Source organism: Arachis ipaensis, chromosome B7, assembly GCF_059453495.1.
Source record: "Arachis ipaensis isolate K30076 ecotype BB chromosome B7, ASM5945349v1, whole genome shotgun sequence".
Taxonomy (NCBI): domain Eukaryota; kingdom Viridiplantae; phylum Streptophyta; class Magnoliopsida; order Fabales; family Fabaceae; genus Arachis; species Arachis ipaensis.
Window position 1 is genome coordinate 74,494,574 of NC_142442.1, and position 15,265 is coordinate 74,509,838.

The window sequence follows — 15,265 nt, forward strand, 5'->3', positions numbered from 1 at the left end:
AAGCTTAGAGCTGATGTTCAAACCTTCAGACAGAAAGAAGGTGAATCTCTCTATGAAGCTTGGGAAAGATACAAACAGTTGACCAAAAAGTGTCCTTCTGACATGCTTTCAGAATGGACCATCCTGGATATATTCTATGATGGTTTATCTGAGCTATCAAAGATGTCACTAGACACTTCTGCAGGTGGATCCATTCACCTAAAGAAAACGCCTGCAGAAGCTCAAGAACTCATTGACATGGTTGCTAATAACCAGTTCATGTACACTTCTGAAAGGAATCCTGTGAGTAATGGGACGCCTATGAAGAAGGGAGTTCCTGAGGTTGATACTCTGAATGCCATATTGGCTCAGAATAAAATATTGACTCAGCAAGTCAATATGATTTCTCAGAGTCTGCCTGGAATGCAAGCTGCATCCGACAGTACTCAAGAGGCATCTTCTGAAGAAGAAGCCTATGATCCTGAGAACCCTGCAATAGCAGAGGTAAATTATTTAGGTGAACCTTATGGAAACACCTATAACTCAACATGGAAAAATCATCCAAATTTCTCATGGAAGGATCAGAAGCCCCAACAAGGCTTTAATAATGGTGGAAGAAACAGATTTAGCAATAGCAAGCCTTTTCCATCATCAACTCAGCAACAGACAGAGAACTCTGAACAAAATGCTTCTAATTTAGCAAATCTAGTCTCTGATCTATCTAAGGCCACTGTAAGTTTCATGAATGAAACAAGGTCTTCCATTAGAAATCTGGAAGCACAAGTGGGCCAGCTGAGTAAAAGGATCACTGAAATCCCTTCTAGTACTCTCCCAAGCAATACAGAAGAGAACCCAAAAGGAGAGTGCAAGGCCATTGACATAAGCGCCATGGCCGAACCTGTGAGGAGAGGAGAGGACGTGAATCCCAAGGAGGAAGACCTCCTGGGACGTCCAGTGATCAATAAGGAGTTTCCCTCTGGGGAATCAAAGGACTCTGAGGCTCATCTAGAGACCATAGAGATCCCATTGAACCTCCTTATGCCCTTCATGAGCTCTGATGAGTACTCCTCTTCTGAAGAGAATGAGGATGTTACTGAAGAGCAAACTACCAAGTTTCTTGGTGCAATCATGAAGCTGAATGCCAAATTATTTGGCATTGATGCTTGGGAAGTTGAACCTCCCTTGTTCATCAATGAACTAAGTGATCTGGATCAACTGACATTGCCTCAGAAGAGACAGGATCCTGGAAAGTTCATAATCCCTTGTACCATAGGCACCATGATCTTTAAGGCTCTATGTGACCTTGGTTCAGGAATAAACCTCATACCCCTCTCTGTAATAGAGAAACTGGGAATCTATGGGGTGCAAGCTACTAAAATCTCACTAGAGATGGCAGACAGCTCAAGAAGACAGGCTTATGGACAAGTAGAAGATGTATTAGTAAAGATTGAGGGCCTTTACATACCTACTGATTTCATAGTCCTGGATACTGGAAAGGAAGAGGATGAATCCATCATCCTAGGAAGACCTTTCCTGGCCACAGCAAGAGCTGTGATTGATGTTGACAGAGGTGAAATAGTCCTTCAATGGAATGAGAACTCCCTTGTATTCAAAACTCAAGGATCTCCCTCTACAACCATGGAGAGGAAGCAGGAAAAGCTTCTCTCCAAGCAGAGTCAACCAGAGCCCCCACAGTCAAACTCTAAGTTTAGTGTTGGGAGGCCACAACCAAACTCTAAGTTTGGTGTTGAACTCCCATATCCAAACTCTAAGTTTGGTGTTGGAGAGTCTCAACAAAGCTCTGCACATCTGTGAGGCTCCATGAGAGCCTACTGTCAAGCTATTGACATTAAAGAAGCGCTTGTTGGGAGGCAACCCAATGTTTATCTAATTTTTTTATTGTTTTTCATGTTTTCTTAGGTTCATGATCATGTGGAGTCACAAAATAAATATAAAAATTGAAAACAGAATCAAAAACAGCAGAAGAAAAATCACACCCTGGAGGAGCATCTGTCTGGCGTTCAAACGCCAGAACAGAGCATAGTTCTGGTGCTGAACGCCCAGAATGGGAGCATCCTGGCGCTGAACGCCCAGAACAAGCATGGTTCTGGCGTTCAACGCCAGAAATGGCAGCAAAGGGGCGTTGAACGCCCAAAAGGGGCACCAACCTGGCACTGAACGCCCAGAGTTGTGTGCAAGGGCATTTTGCATGCCTAAATTGGTGCAGGGATGTAAATGCCTTGACACCTCAGGATCTGTGGACACCACAGGATCATCTCAGGATCTGTGGACCCCACAGGATCCCCACTTTACCTCCTCATAATCCTAGTTTTTATTTCCACATCTTCTTCTTCATCTATTCCTTCTTCTTTTGCTCGAGGGCGAGCAACATTCTAAGTTTGGTGTGGTAAAACAATTATGTAAAGGATCTATAGCTCAGTGGTAGAACATTTGACTGCAAATCAAGAGATCCCTGAGATACCTCAAGGGATACATTTTCTTCCACACAATTATTGGAAGCAACTAAGGGTGGAATATCAAGAGCACTCCATCATCCTTCATGAAATCAGAGAAGATCTAAAAGCAATGAAGGAGGAGCAACAAAGACAAGGAAGAGACATAGAAGAGCTCAAGGACATCATTGGTTCCTCAAGAAGGAAACGCCACCATCACTAAGGTGGATTCATTCCTTGTTCTTGCCTTCTCTGTTTGTCGTTTTCTATGTTATGTGCTTATCTATGATTGTGCCTTCATTACATGATCATTAGTAGTAGTAACTTTGTCTTAAAGTTATAAATGTCCTATGAATCCATCACCTCTCTTAAATGAAAAACTGTTTTAATTTAAAAGAACAAGAAGTACATGAGTTTCGAATTTATCCTTGAACTTAGTTTAATTATATTGATGTGGTGACAATGCTTCTTGTTTTCTGAATGTATGATTGAACAGTGCATATGTCTTTTGAAGTTGTTGTTTAAGAATGTTAAATATGTTGGCTCTTGAAAGAATGATGACTAGGAGACATGTTATTTGATAATCTGAAAAATTATAAAAATGATTCTTGAAGCAAGAAAAAGCAGCAAAGAACAAAGCTTGCAGAAAAAAAAAAAAAGGGCGAAAAAAAAAATAGAAAGAAAAAGAAAAAGCCAATAACCCTTAAACCCAAAAGGCAAGGGCAAATAAAAAGGATCCCAAGGCTTTGAGCATCAGTGGATAGGAGGGCCTAAAGGAATAAAATCCTGGTCTAAGCGGCTAAACCAAGCTGTCCCTAACCATGTGCTTGTGGCGTGTAGGTGTCAAGTGAAAACTTGAGACTGAGCGGTTAAAGTCAAGGTCCAAAGCAAAAACAAAGAGTGTGCTTAAGAACCCTGGACACCTCTAATTGGGGACCTTAGCAAAGCTGAGTCACAATCTGAAAAGGTTCACCCAATTATGTGTCTGTGGCATTTATGTATCCGGTGGTAATACTGGAAAACAAAGTGCTTAGGGCCACGGCCAAGACTCATAAAATAGCTGTGTTCAAGAATCATCATACTGAACTAGGAGAATCAATAACACTATCTGAACTCTGAGTTCCTATAGATGCCAATCATTTTGAACCTCAATGGATAAAGTGAGATGCCAAAACTATTCAAGAGGCAAAAAGCTATAAGTCCCGCTCATATGATTGGAGCTATGTTTCATTGATAGTTTGGAATTTATAGTATATTCTATTCTTTTTATCCTACTTGATTTTCAGTTGCTTGGGGACAAGCAACAATTTAAGTTTGGTGTTGTGATGAGCGGATAATTTATACGCTTTTTGGCATTGTTTTTAGTATGTTTTTAGTAGAATCTGGTTACTTTTAGGGATGTTTTTAATAGATTTTGTGTTAAATTCACATTTCTGGACTTTACTATGAGTTTGTGTGTTTTTCTGTGATTTCAGGTATTTTCTGGCTGAAATTGAGGGACTTGAGCAGAAATCAGATTCAGAGGTTGAAAAAGGACTGTTGATGCTGTTGGATTCTGACCTCCCTGCACTCAAAGTGGATTTTCTGGAGCTAAAGAACTCGAAATGGCGCGCTTCCAATTGCGTTGGAAAGTAGACATCCAGGGCTTTCCAGCAATATATAATAGTCCATACTTTGGCCAAGAATTGACGACGTAAACTTGCGTTCAACGCCAGCCTTCTGCCCAAATCTGGCGTCCAGCGCCAGAAAAGGATCCAAAACCAGAGTTGAACGCCCAAACTGGCACAGAAACTGGCGTTCAACTCCACAAATGGCCTCTGCACGTGTAACACTCAAGTCCAAGCCCAAGCACACACCAAGTGGGCCCCGGAAGTGGATTTGTACATCAATTACTTACTCATGTAAACCCTAGTAGCTAGTTTATTATAAATAGGACCTCTTACTATTGTATTAGGCATCTTTGGACGCCTGGTTCTTAGATCATAGGGGGCTGGCCATCTCGGCCATGCCTGGACCTTCACTTATGTATTTTCAAACGGTAGAGTTTCTACACTCCATAGATTAAGGTGTGGAGCTCTGCTGTTCCTCAAAGATTAATGCAAAGTACTACTGTTTTCCATTCAATTCATCTTATTTCGCTTCTAAGATATCCATTCGCACCCAAGAACGTGATGAAGGTGATGATTATGTGACGCTCATCATCCTTCTCCCTTATGAACGCGTGCCTGACGAACACTTCTGTTCTACATGAATTAAGCTAGAATGAATATCTCTTAGATCTCCTAATCAGAATCTTCGTGGCGTACGCTAGAATGATGGCGGCATTCAAGAGAATCCGGAAAGTCTAAACCTTGTCTGTGGTATTCCGAGTAGGATTCAATGATTGAATGACTGTGACGAGCTTCAAACTCGCGATTGTTGGGCGTTAGTGACAGACGCAAAAGGAGGGTGAATCCTATTCCAGCATGATCGAGAACCGACAGATGAATAGCCGTGCCGTGACAGGGTGCGTGAGCATATTATTCACTGAGAGGAGGGGATGTAGCCACTGACAACGGTGATGCCCTTGCATAAAGCCAGCCATGGAAAGGAGTAAGACTGATTGGATGAAGATAGCAGGAAAGCAGAGGTTCAGAGGAACGAAAAGCATCTCCACTCGCTTATCTGAAATTCCTACCAATGAATCTACATAAGTATTCTATCCCCTTTTTTTGTTTATTTTAATCTAATCAAGTATCATGTTTAATCCGCCTGACTGAGATTTACAAGGTGACCATAGCTTGCTTCATACCAACAATCTCTGTGGATTCGACCCTTACTCACGTAAGGTTTATTACTTGGACGACCCAGTACACTTGCTGGTCAGTTGAACGGAGTTGTGAATTCAAATAGAGCCAATTATTAAATTTCACACAAGTACAAAGAGACTGGTTCACAATTTCGTCCACCAAGTTTTTGGCGCCGTTGCCGGGGATTGTTTGAGTTTGGACAACTGACGGTTCATCTTGTTGCTCAGATTAGGTAATTTTCTTTTTATTTTATTTTCAAAAAAAAAAATTTTCAAAAATCTTTCAAAAATTTCTCATCTATTTTCGAAAAAAAATAAAAATGTTTTCAAAAATAAATTATTCTATGGCTTCAAAATTTTTAAGAATGAATTCTAGTGTTTCATGAAATATGTTGAATCATATCTGGCTGTAAAGCCATACCCAAACTACTTTGGGATTGTTATTCAACTAATCACTCCAGCCCATGTAATTATATGTTGCATCCTGGCTGGCTGTAGAGCCATGTCTCAATCCTTATACTCAAGAGAAGAGCTTCTTTGTCTTTCTTAGCCAATTGGCTGTTGAATGCAAGGAATGTCAGGCGTGTCATGTCTGAGTTACATACTAAAGCTTGGCTGGCTATTAAGCCATGCCTGACCCTTTGATTGGAGCTTTAGAGCATAAGATTCCTGGAATTCATATTAAAAATTTTGAATCCTTATTTTTCTTTTTTTTTTTAAATAATTTTCGAAAAATATAAGTTAAAAATCTAAAAAAATCATAAAATCATAAAAATAAAAAATATTCTTGTTTCTTGTTTGAGTCTTGAGTCACATTATAAGTTTGGTGTCACTTGCATATGCATCTTGCAATTTTCGAAAATTTCATGCATTCATAGTGTTCTTCATGATCTTCAAGTTGTTCTTGGTAAGTCTTCTTGTTTGATCTTGATGATTTTTTGTTTTGTGTCTTTTCATGTTTATCATATGCATTCTTGAATTCTTAGTGCGTAAGCATTAAAGAATTCTAAGTTTGGTGTCTTGCATGTTTTCTTTGCATTAAAGATTTTTCAAAATTATGTTCTTGATGTTCATCATGACATTCAAAGTGTTCTTGGTGTTCATCTTGACATTCATAGCATTATTGCATGCATTCATTGTTTTGATCTAAAAATTTCATGCATTGCATAATTTTCATGTTTTTCTCTTGCATCATAAAAATTCAAAAATCAAAAAAATATCTTTCCCTTTTTCTCTCATCAAATTCGAAAATTGAGTTGACTTTTTCAAAAATTTTTAAAATCAAGTTGTTTCTTATGAGTCAAATCAAATTTTCAAATTTGAAAATCTTATCTTTTTCAAAATCTTTTTCAAAAATCAAATCTTTTTTAAAATTCTTAGTTATTTTCGAAAATTCCAAAAATATTTTTCAAAAATCTTTTTCTCATTTTAAATCATAATTTTCGAAAATAACTTAAACAATTAATGTTTTGGTTCAAAAATTTGAAGTTTGTTACTTGCTTGTTAAGAAAAATTCAAACTTTAAGTTCTAGAATCATATCTTGTGATTTCTTGTGAATCAAGTCATTAATTGTGATTTTAAAAATCAAATCTTTTTCAAAACTAATTTCAACCATATCTTTTCAAAAATATCTTCTTATCTTATCTTTTTCAAAAATATCTTTTCAAAATATCTTTTCTAACTTCCTAACTTCTTATCTTTTCAAAATTTGTTTCAACTAACTAACTAACTTTTTGTTTGTTTCTTAACTTTTTCAAAACTACCTAACTAACTCTCTCTCTCTCATTTTTTTGAAAATATCTCTCCCCTTTTTCAAAATTTCTTTTTAATTTATTAATTATTTTAATTTATAAAAAAAAAATTTGAAAAAATACTAAACTTTTTCAAAAACTATTTTCAAAAATCACTAACTCCTTTTCAAAAATAAAATTCGAAAATTCCCTCCTTCTCTCCCATCTCATTCTATTTATTCATTCATATCCTAACATCTCATCTCACATTCCAATCCTCACAGTTGTGTTTCTTCCTTTACATCACATCCTTTATCTTCCCCTCTTCTTCTACTTACAAAGGGATCCCTATACTGTGGTATAAAGGATCTCTATTATTATTATTATCATTTTTCTGTCCATTCTTCCTTGTATTATGAGCAGGAGCAAGGATAAGAACATTCTTGTGGAAGCAGATCCAGAACCTGAAAGGACTCTGAAGAGAAAATTAAAGAGAAGCTAAAATACAACAATCTAGAGAAAACCTTTCAGAAATTTTCGAACAGGAAGAGGAGATGGCAGGCGAAAATAATAATAATGAAAGGAGGATGCTTGGTGACTTTACTGCACCTAATTCCAATTTACATGGAAGAAGCATCTCCATTCCTGCCATTGGAGCAAACAACTTTGAGCTGAAACCTCAGTTAGTTTCTCTGATGCAGCAGAACTGCAAGTTTCATGGACTTCCATCTGAAGATCCTTTTCAGTTCTTAACTGAATTCTTGCAGATATGTGATACTGTTAAGACTAATGGAATAGATCCTGAAGTCTACAGGCTCATGCTTTTCCCTTTTGCTGTAAGAGACAGAGCTAGATTATGGTTGGATTCTCAACCTAAAGACAGCCTGAACTCTTGGGATAAGCTGGTCACAGCTTTCTTAGCCAAGTACTTTCCTCCTCAAAAGCTGAGCAAGCTTAGAGCTGATGTTCAAACCTTCAGACAGAAAGAAGGTGAATCTCTCTATGAAGCTTGGGAAAGATACAAACAGTTGACCAAAAAGTGTCCTTCTGACATGCTTTCAGAATGGACCATCCTGGATATATTCTATGATGGTTTATCTGAGCTATCAAAGATGTCACTAGACACTTCTGCAGGTGGATCCATTCATCTAAAGAAAATGCCTGCAGAAGCTCAAGAACTCATTGACATGGTTGCTAATAACCAGTTCATGTACACTTCTGAAAGGAATCCTGTGAGTAATGGGACGCCTATGAAGAAGGGAGTTCTTGACGTTGATACTCTGAATGCCATATTGGCTCAGAATAAAATATTGACTCAGCAAGTCAATATGATTTCTCAGAGTCTGCATGGAATGTAAGCTGCATCCGACAGTACTCAAGAGGCATCTTCTGAAGAAGAAGCCTATGATCCTGAGAACCCTGCAATAGCAGAGGTAAATTATTTAGGTGAACCTTATGGAAACACCTATAACTCAACATGGAAAAATCATCCAAATTTCTCATGGAAGGATCAAAAGCCCCAACAAGGCTTTAATAATGGTGGAAGAAACAGGTTTAGCAATAGCAAGCCTTTTCCATCATCAACTCAGCAACAGACAGAGAACTCTGAACAAAATGCTTCTAATTTAGCAAATCTAGTCTCTGATCTATCTAAGGCCACTGTAAGTTTCATGAATGAAACAAGGTCTTCCATTAGAAATCTGGAAGCACAAGTGGGCCAGCTGAGTAAAAGGATCACTGAAATCCCTCCTAGTACTCTCCCAAGCAATACAGAAGAGAACCCAAAAGGAGAGTGCAAGGCCATTGACATAAGCGCCATGGCCGAACCTGTGAGGAGAGGAGAGGACGTGAATCCCAAGGAGGAAGACCTCCTGGGACGTCCACTGATCAATAAGGAGCTTCCCTCTGGGGAATCAAAGGACTCTGAGGCTCATCTAGAGACCATAGAGATCCCATTGAACCTCCTTATGCCCTTCATGAGCTCTGATGAGTACTCCTCTTCTGAAGAGAATGAGGATGTTACTGAAGAGCAAACTGCCAAGTTTCTTGGTGCAATCATGAAGCTGAATGCCAAATTATTTGGCATTGATGCTTGGGAAGTTGAACCTCCCTTGTTCATCAATGAACTAAGTGATCTGGATCAACTGACATTGCCTCAGAAGAGACAGGATCCTGGAAAGTTCATAATCCCTTGTACCATAGGCACCATGATCTTTAAGGCTCTATGTGACCTTGGTTCAGGGATAAACCTCATACCCCTCTCTGTAATAGAGAAACTGGGAATCTATGGGGTGCAAGCTGCTAAAATCTCACTAGAGATGGCAGACAGCTCAAGAAGACAGGCTTATGGACAAGTAGAAGATGTATTAGTAAAGATTGAGGGCCTTTACATACCTACTGATTTCATAGTCCTGGATACTGGAAAGGAAGAGGATGAATCCATCATCCTAGGAAGACCTTTCCTGGCCACAACAAGAGCTGTGATTGATGTTGACAGAGGTGAAATAGTCCTTCAATGGAATGAGAACTCCCTTGTATTCAAAACTCAAGGATCTCCCTCTGCAACCATGGAGAGGAAGCAGGAAAAGCTTCTCTCCAAGCAGAGTCAACCAGAGCCCCCACAGTCAAACTCTAAGTTTAGTGTTGGGAGGCCACAACCAAACTCTAAGTTTGGTGTTGAACTCCCATATCCAAACTCTAAGTTTGGTGTTGGAGAGTCTCAACAAAGCTCTGCACATCTGTGAGGCTCCATGAGAGCCCACTGTCAAGCTATTGACATTAAAGAAGCGCTTGTTGGGAGGCAACCCAATGTTTATCTAATTTTTTTATTGTTTTTCATGTTTTCTTAGGTTCATGATCATGTGGAGTCACAAAATAAATATAAAAATTGAAAACGGAATCAAAAACAGCAGAAGAAAAATCACACCCTGGAGGAGCATCTGTCTGGCGTTCAAACGCCAGAACAGAGCATAGTTCTGGCGCTGAACGCCCAGAATGGGAGCATCCTGGCACTGAACGCCCAGAACAAGCATGGTTCTGGCGTTCAACGCCAGAAATGGCAGCAAAGGGGTGTTGAACGCCCAAAAGGGGCACCAACCTGGCGCTGAACGCCCAGAGTTGTGTGCAAGGGCATTTTGCATGCCTAAATTGGTGCAGGGATGTAAATGCCTTGACACCTCAGGATCTGTGGACACCACAGGATCATCTCAGGATCTGTGGACCCCACAGGATCCCCACTTTACCTCCTCATAATCCTAGTTTTTATTTCCACATCTTCTTCTTCATCTATTCCTTCTTCTTTTGCTCGAGGGCGAGCAACATTCTAAGTTTGGTGTGGTAAAACAATTATGTAAAGGATCTATAGCTCAGTGGTAGAACATTTGACTGCAAATCAAGAGATCTCTGAGATACCTCAAGGGATACATTTTCTTCCACACAATTATTGGAAGCAACTAAGGGTGGAATATCAAGAGCACTCCATCATCCTTCATGAAATCAGAGAAGATCTAAAAGCAATGAAGGAGGAGCAACAAAGACAAGGAAGAGACATAGAAGAGCTCAAGGACATCATTGGTTCCTCAAGAAGGAAACGCCACCATCACTAAGGTGGATTCATTCCTTGTTCTTGCCTTCTCTGTTTGTCGTTTTCTATGTTATGTGCTTATCTATGTTTGTGCCTTCATTACATGATCATTAGTAGTAGTAACTTTGTCTTAAAGTTATAAATGTCCTATGAATCCATCACCTCTCTTAAATGAAAAACTGTTTTAATTTAAAAGAACAAGAAGTACATGAGTTTCGAATTTATCCTTGAACTTAGTTTAATTATATTGATGTGGTGACAATGCTTCTTGTTTTCTGAATGTATGATTGAACAGTGCATATGTCTTTTGAAGTTGTTGTTTAAGAATGTTAAATATGTTGGCTCTTGAAAGAATGATGGCTAGGAGACATGTTATTTGATAATCTGAAAAATCATAAAAATGATTCTTGAAGCAAGAAAAAGCAGCAAAGAACAAAGCTTGCAGAAAAAAAAAAGGGCGAAAAAAAAAATAGAAAGAAAAAGAAAAAGTCAATAACCCTTAAAACCAAAAGGCAAGGGCAAATAAAAAGGATCCCAAGGCTTTGAGCATCAGTGGATAGGAGGGCCTAAAGGAATAAAATCCTGGTCTAAGCGGCTAAACCAAGCTGTCCCTAACCATGTGCTTGTGGCGTGTAGGTGTCAAGTGAAAACTTGAGACTGAGCGGTTAAAGTCAAGGTCCAAAGCAAAAACAAAGAGTGTGCTTAAGAACCCTGGACACCTCTAATTGGGGACCTTAGCAAAGCTGAGTCACAATCTGAAAAGGTTCACCCAATTATGTGTCTGTGGCATTTATGTATCCGGTGGTAATACTGGAAAACAAAGTGCTTAGGGCCACGGCCAAGACTCATAAAATAGCTGTGTTCAAGAATCATCATACTGAACTAGGAGAATCAATAACACTATCTGAACTCTGAGTTCCTATAGATGCCAATCATTTTGAACCTCAATGGATAAAGTGAGATGCCAAAACTATTCAAGAGGCAAAAAGCTATAAGTCCCGCTCATATGATTGGAGCTATGTTTCATTGATAGTTTGGAATTTATAGTATATTCTATTCTTTTTATCCTACTTGATTTTCAGTTGCTTGGGGACAAGCAACAATTTAAGTTTGGTGTTGTGATGAGCGGATAATTTATACGCTTTTTGGCATTGTTTTTAGTATGTTTTTAGTAGAATCTGGTTACTTTTAGGGATGTTTTTAATAGATTTTGTGTTAAATTCACATTTCTAGACTTTACTATGAGTTTTTGTGTTTTTCTGTGATTTCAGGTATTTTCTGGCTGAAATTGAGGGACTTGAGCAGAAATCAGATTCAGAGGTTGAAAAAGGACTGCTGATGCTGTTGGATTCTGACCTCCCTGCACTCAAAGTGGAGTTTCTGGAGCTACAGAACTCGAAATGGCGCGCTTCTAATTGCGTTGGAAAGTAGACATCCAGGGCTTTCCAGCAATATATAATAGTCCATACTTTGGCCAAGAATTGACGACGTAAACTGGCGTTCAACGCCAGCCTTCTGCCCAAATCTGGCGTCCAGCGCCAGAAAAGGATCCAAAACCAGAGTTGAACGCCCAAACTGGCACAGAAACTGGCGTTCAACTCCACAAATGGCCTCTGCACGTGTAACACTCAAGTCCAAGCCCAAGCACACACCAAGTGGGCCCCGGAAGTGGATTTGTACATCAATTACTTACTCATGTAAACCCTAGTAGCTAGTTTATTATAAATAGGACCTCTTACTATTGTATTAGGCATCTTTGGACGCCTGGTTCTTAGATCATAGGGGGCTGGCCATCTCAGCCATGCCTGGACCTTCACTTATGTATTTTCAAACGGTAGAGTTTCTACACTCCATAGATTAAGGTGTGGAGCTCTGCTGTTCCTCAAAGATTAATGCAAAGTACTACTGTTTTCCATTCAATTCATCTTATTTCGCTTCTAAGATATCCATTCGCACCCAAGAACGTGATGAAGGTGATGATTATGTGACGCTCATCATCCTTCTCCCTTATGAACGCGTGCCTGACGAACACTTCTGTTCTACATGAATTAAGCTAGAATGAATATCTCTTAGATCTCCTAATCAGAATCTTCGTGGCGTACGCTAGAATGATGGCGGCATTCAAGAGAATCCGGAAAGTCTAAACCTTGTCTGTGGTATTCCGAGTAGGATTCAATGATTGAATGACTGTGACGAGCTTCAAACTCGCGATTGTTGGGCGTTAGTGACAGACGCAAAAGGAGGGTGAATCCTATTCCAGCATGATCGAGAACCGACAGATGAATAGCCGTGCCGTGACAGGGTGCGTGAGCATATTATTCACTGAGAGGAGGGGATGTAGCCACTGACAACGGTGATGCCCTTGCATAAAGCCAGCCATGGAAAGGAGTAAGACTGATTGGATGAAGATAGCAGGAAAGCAGAGGTTCAGAGGAACGAAAAGCATCTCCACTCGCTTATCTGAAATTCCTACCAATGAATCTACATAAGTATTCTATCCCCTTTTTTTGTTTATTTTAATCTAATCAAGTATCATGTTTAATCCGCCTGACTGAGATTTACAAGGTGACCATAGCTTGCTTCATACCAACAATCTCTGTGGATTCGACCCTTACTCACGTAAGGTTTATTACTTGGACGACCCAGTACACTTGCTGGTCAGTTGAACGGAGTTGTGAATTCAAATAGAGCCAATTATTATATTTCACACAAGTACAAAGAGACTGGTTCACAATTTCGTCCACCAGTAACCAACTTATTGAATGTAACTATCTATATGCATGCAAGTATACTATATACTATATATATCTGTGTATTTATAGTATCCTATGAAATTGGTGAAAACAAACAAACAAATTTCCAAGCAAGATTATGGACATATAGGGCTATGCAAAGAAGTAATTCGATACAATCAAGATCCAAATAATTGATTCAAGTTTCAAAATGAAGCAACTTGCAAGAATACATGATAAGTGAGGTGGAAACATAGAATTGAGTAATTAAACCCTCACTAGGTGTGCATACACTCTCATCACTCGGTGTTTAGGGTCAATTCACTCAAATCTCCTCTAATCATGCTTTCAAGGATTTGCTTTTCATCTAACAATCAACAAATAAGTGATGCATGAATGCAATTATCATAAGGACTTCATAGGGTTTTAATGGGGTTAGGGACAAGGTGGGATAGATATGGCCAAGTGGACTAATTCAATTGAATCCTTGATTAGTTTAAGTTTCCCACTCAACCATTATCAATCCAATAACAAAAATATGCAATCCTAACTTCCCATCATTTATTCTTCACTAACACTCATGTATGCCTTTTTCATTCACAGCACATATGCATTCTGTTCATACATCGGTTCAAGCTATAAAGGACCGGGTTGGCCAACCTCTTAGAGGGTTGGCCGACCTCTTAGAAGGTTGGCCCATGACCGACCTCTTGGAAAGCTGGACCATTACCGACCTCTTCTCAAAGAGCTCGGCCAAATCGCCAGAGAAGCCCAAAGAAGGCCCAAATAAAGCGACACAGCCCAATCTAAAGGCAGTTAAAGCTTAGAAAGATAAGGGCGGTTCCCCAGAAGATAAGATGACCTCACTTAAAGATAAGATAAGATAAGATAACTATCTTATCTCCAGAAAGGTCACTCCACACCATTATAAATACACTGGAGCACCCAGGTATAACTCATACTCTGATTCTACTAAAAACCTGCTTAATACCCTTTCTAACTTAAGCATCGGAGTCCCTTGCAGGTACCACCACCCTCCGGTGATGAAGGATCAGCATCACCAACAAGTCCAACAGGTCAGACGCGGCGGCTCCGGCTACCACCCACTAGTCGGACACATCAGCGCCAGCCAGCACAAAAGATCTCGTCCGAGATCGACCTACAGTTTTAGGTAACCCACGGAATATTGGTGCCGTTGTCAGGGAACCTGGAAGTTATCCCATCACCATGGCATGACAATGATCACAATTCTGGTTGGTGGACAGAACACCAAACAAAGACACGGACGCTGATGCACGGAAACTTGTCTCTCAACAATTCTCCCTCGGCAAGTATACCGAATTGTCGTCAAGTAAAAACTCATAATAGAGTGAGGTCGAATCCCACAAGGATTGATTGGTCAAGCAACTTTAATCGGAGGAATGTTCTAGTTGAGCTAAGCAGAATTTGATTTGAGAATTGCAGGAAATTAAATGGCGGGAAAGTAAATAAAAGAAAATGTAAATGCTGGAATTAAAAAGCAAAACGTAAATGGCGGAAATTAAATTGCAGAATCTTAAATGGCGAATTGGGGAAATGAACATAAAAGTAAATGGCAGAAAGTAAAGAGAATGGGTAAGATCAGAAATGGGGAATTCATTAGGCTCAGGAGATGTTGTATTCTCCGGATCAAATTCATCTTCATCTCTTCCTCAATCAATGCATTCATTGATCTCCTTGGCAATCTTAAGTGATTGAATTCCAATTCCTTGGTAATTCAATCTCTCAAATCTTGATCGATAGCCAATTTCTTAGTCTAATTGCTCATGAAAAGAGATGAAGAGTGGTCACTGATTATACCATATGTATTCCCAAATCAAAGTGTTGGTAGGATTATATGTCACTATATCCATCCAAACCCCAATTTGGTCCAACATGAGAAAGCATTTATAGTATGATCTCTTCATCCTCTTCCAAGGTTCCGAAGAGATCCAAGTATGAATAGCTTCTTTTCCAAGAC

General features: G+C 39.4%; 2 non-coding genes across 2 annotated transcripts; both read right to left on the minus strand.

Annotated features, from left to right (window-relative positions):
* LOC148553007 (small nucleolar RNA R71) lies at window positions 1–108 on the minus strand. The gene has a single exon (XR_015893812.1). It is a non-coding gene; the product is annotated as a small nucleolar RNA R71 (small nucleolar RNA).
* A 7,793-nt stretch (window positions 109–7,901) lies between these two features.
* Window positions 7,902–8,009, minus strand: LOC148553008 (small nucleolar RNA R71). The gene has a single exon (XR_015893813.1). It is a non-coding gene; the product is annotated as a small nucleolar RNA R71 (small nucleolar RNA).
* Between the last annotated feature and the right edge of the window lie 7,256 nt (window positions 8,010–15,265).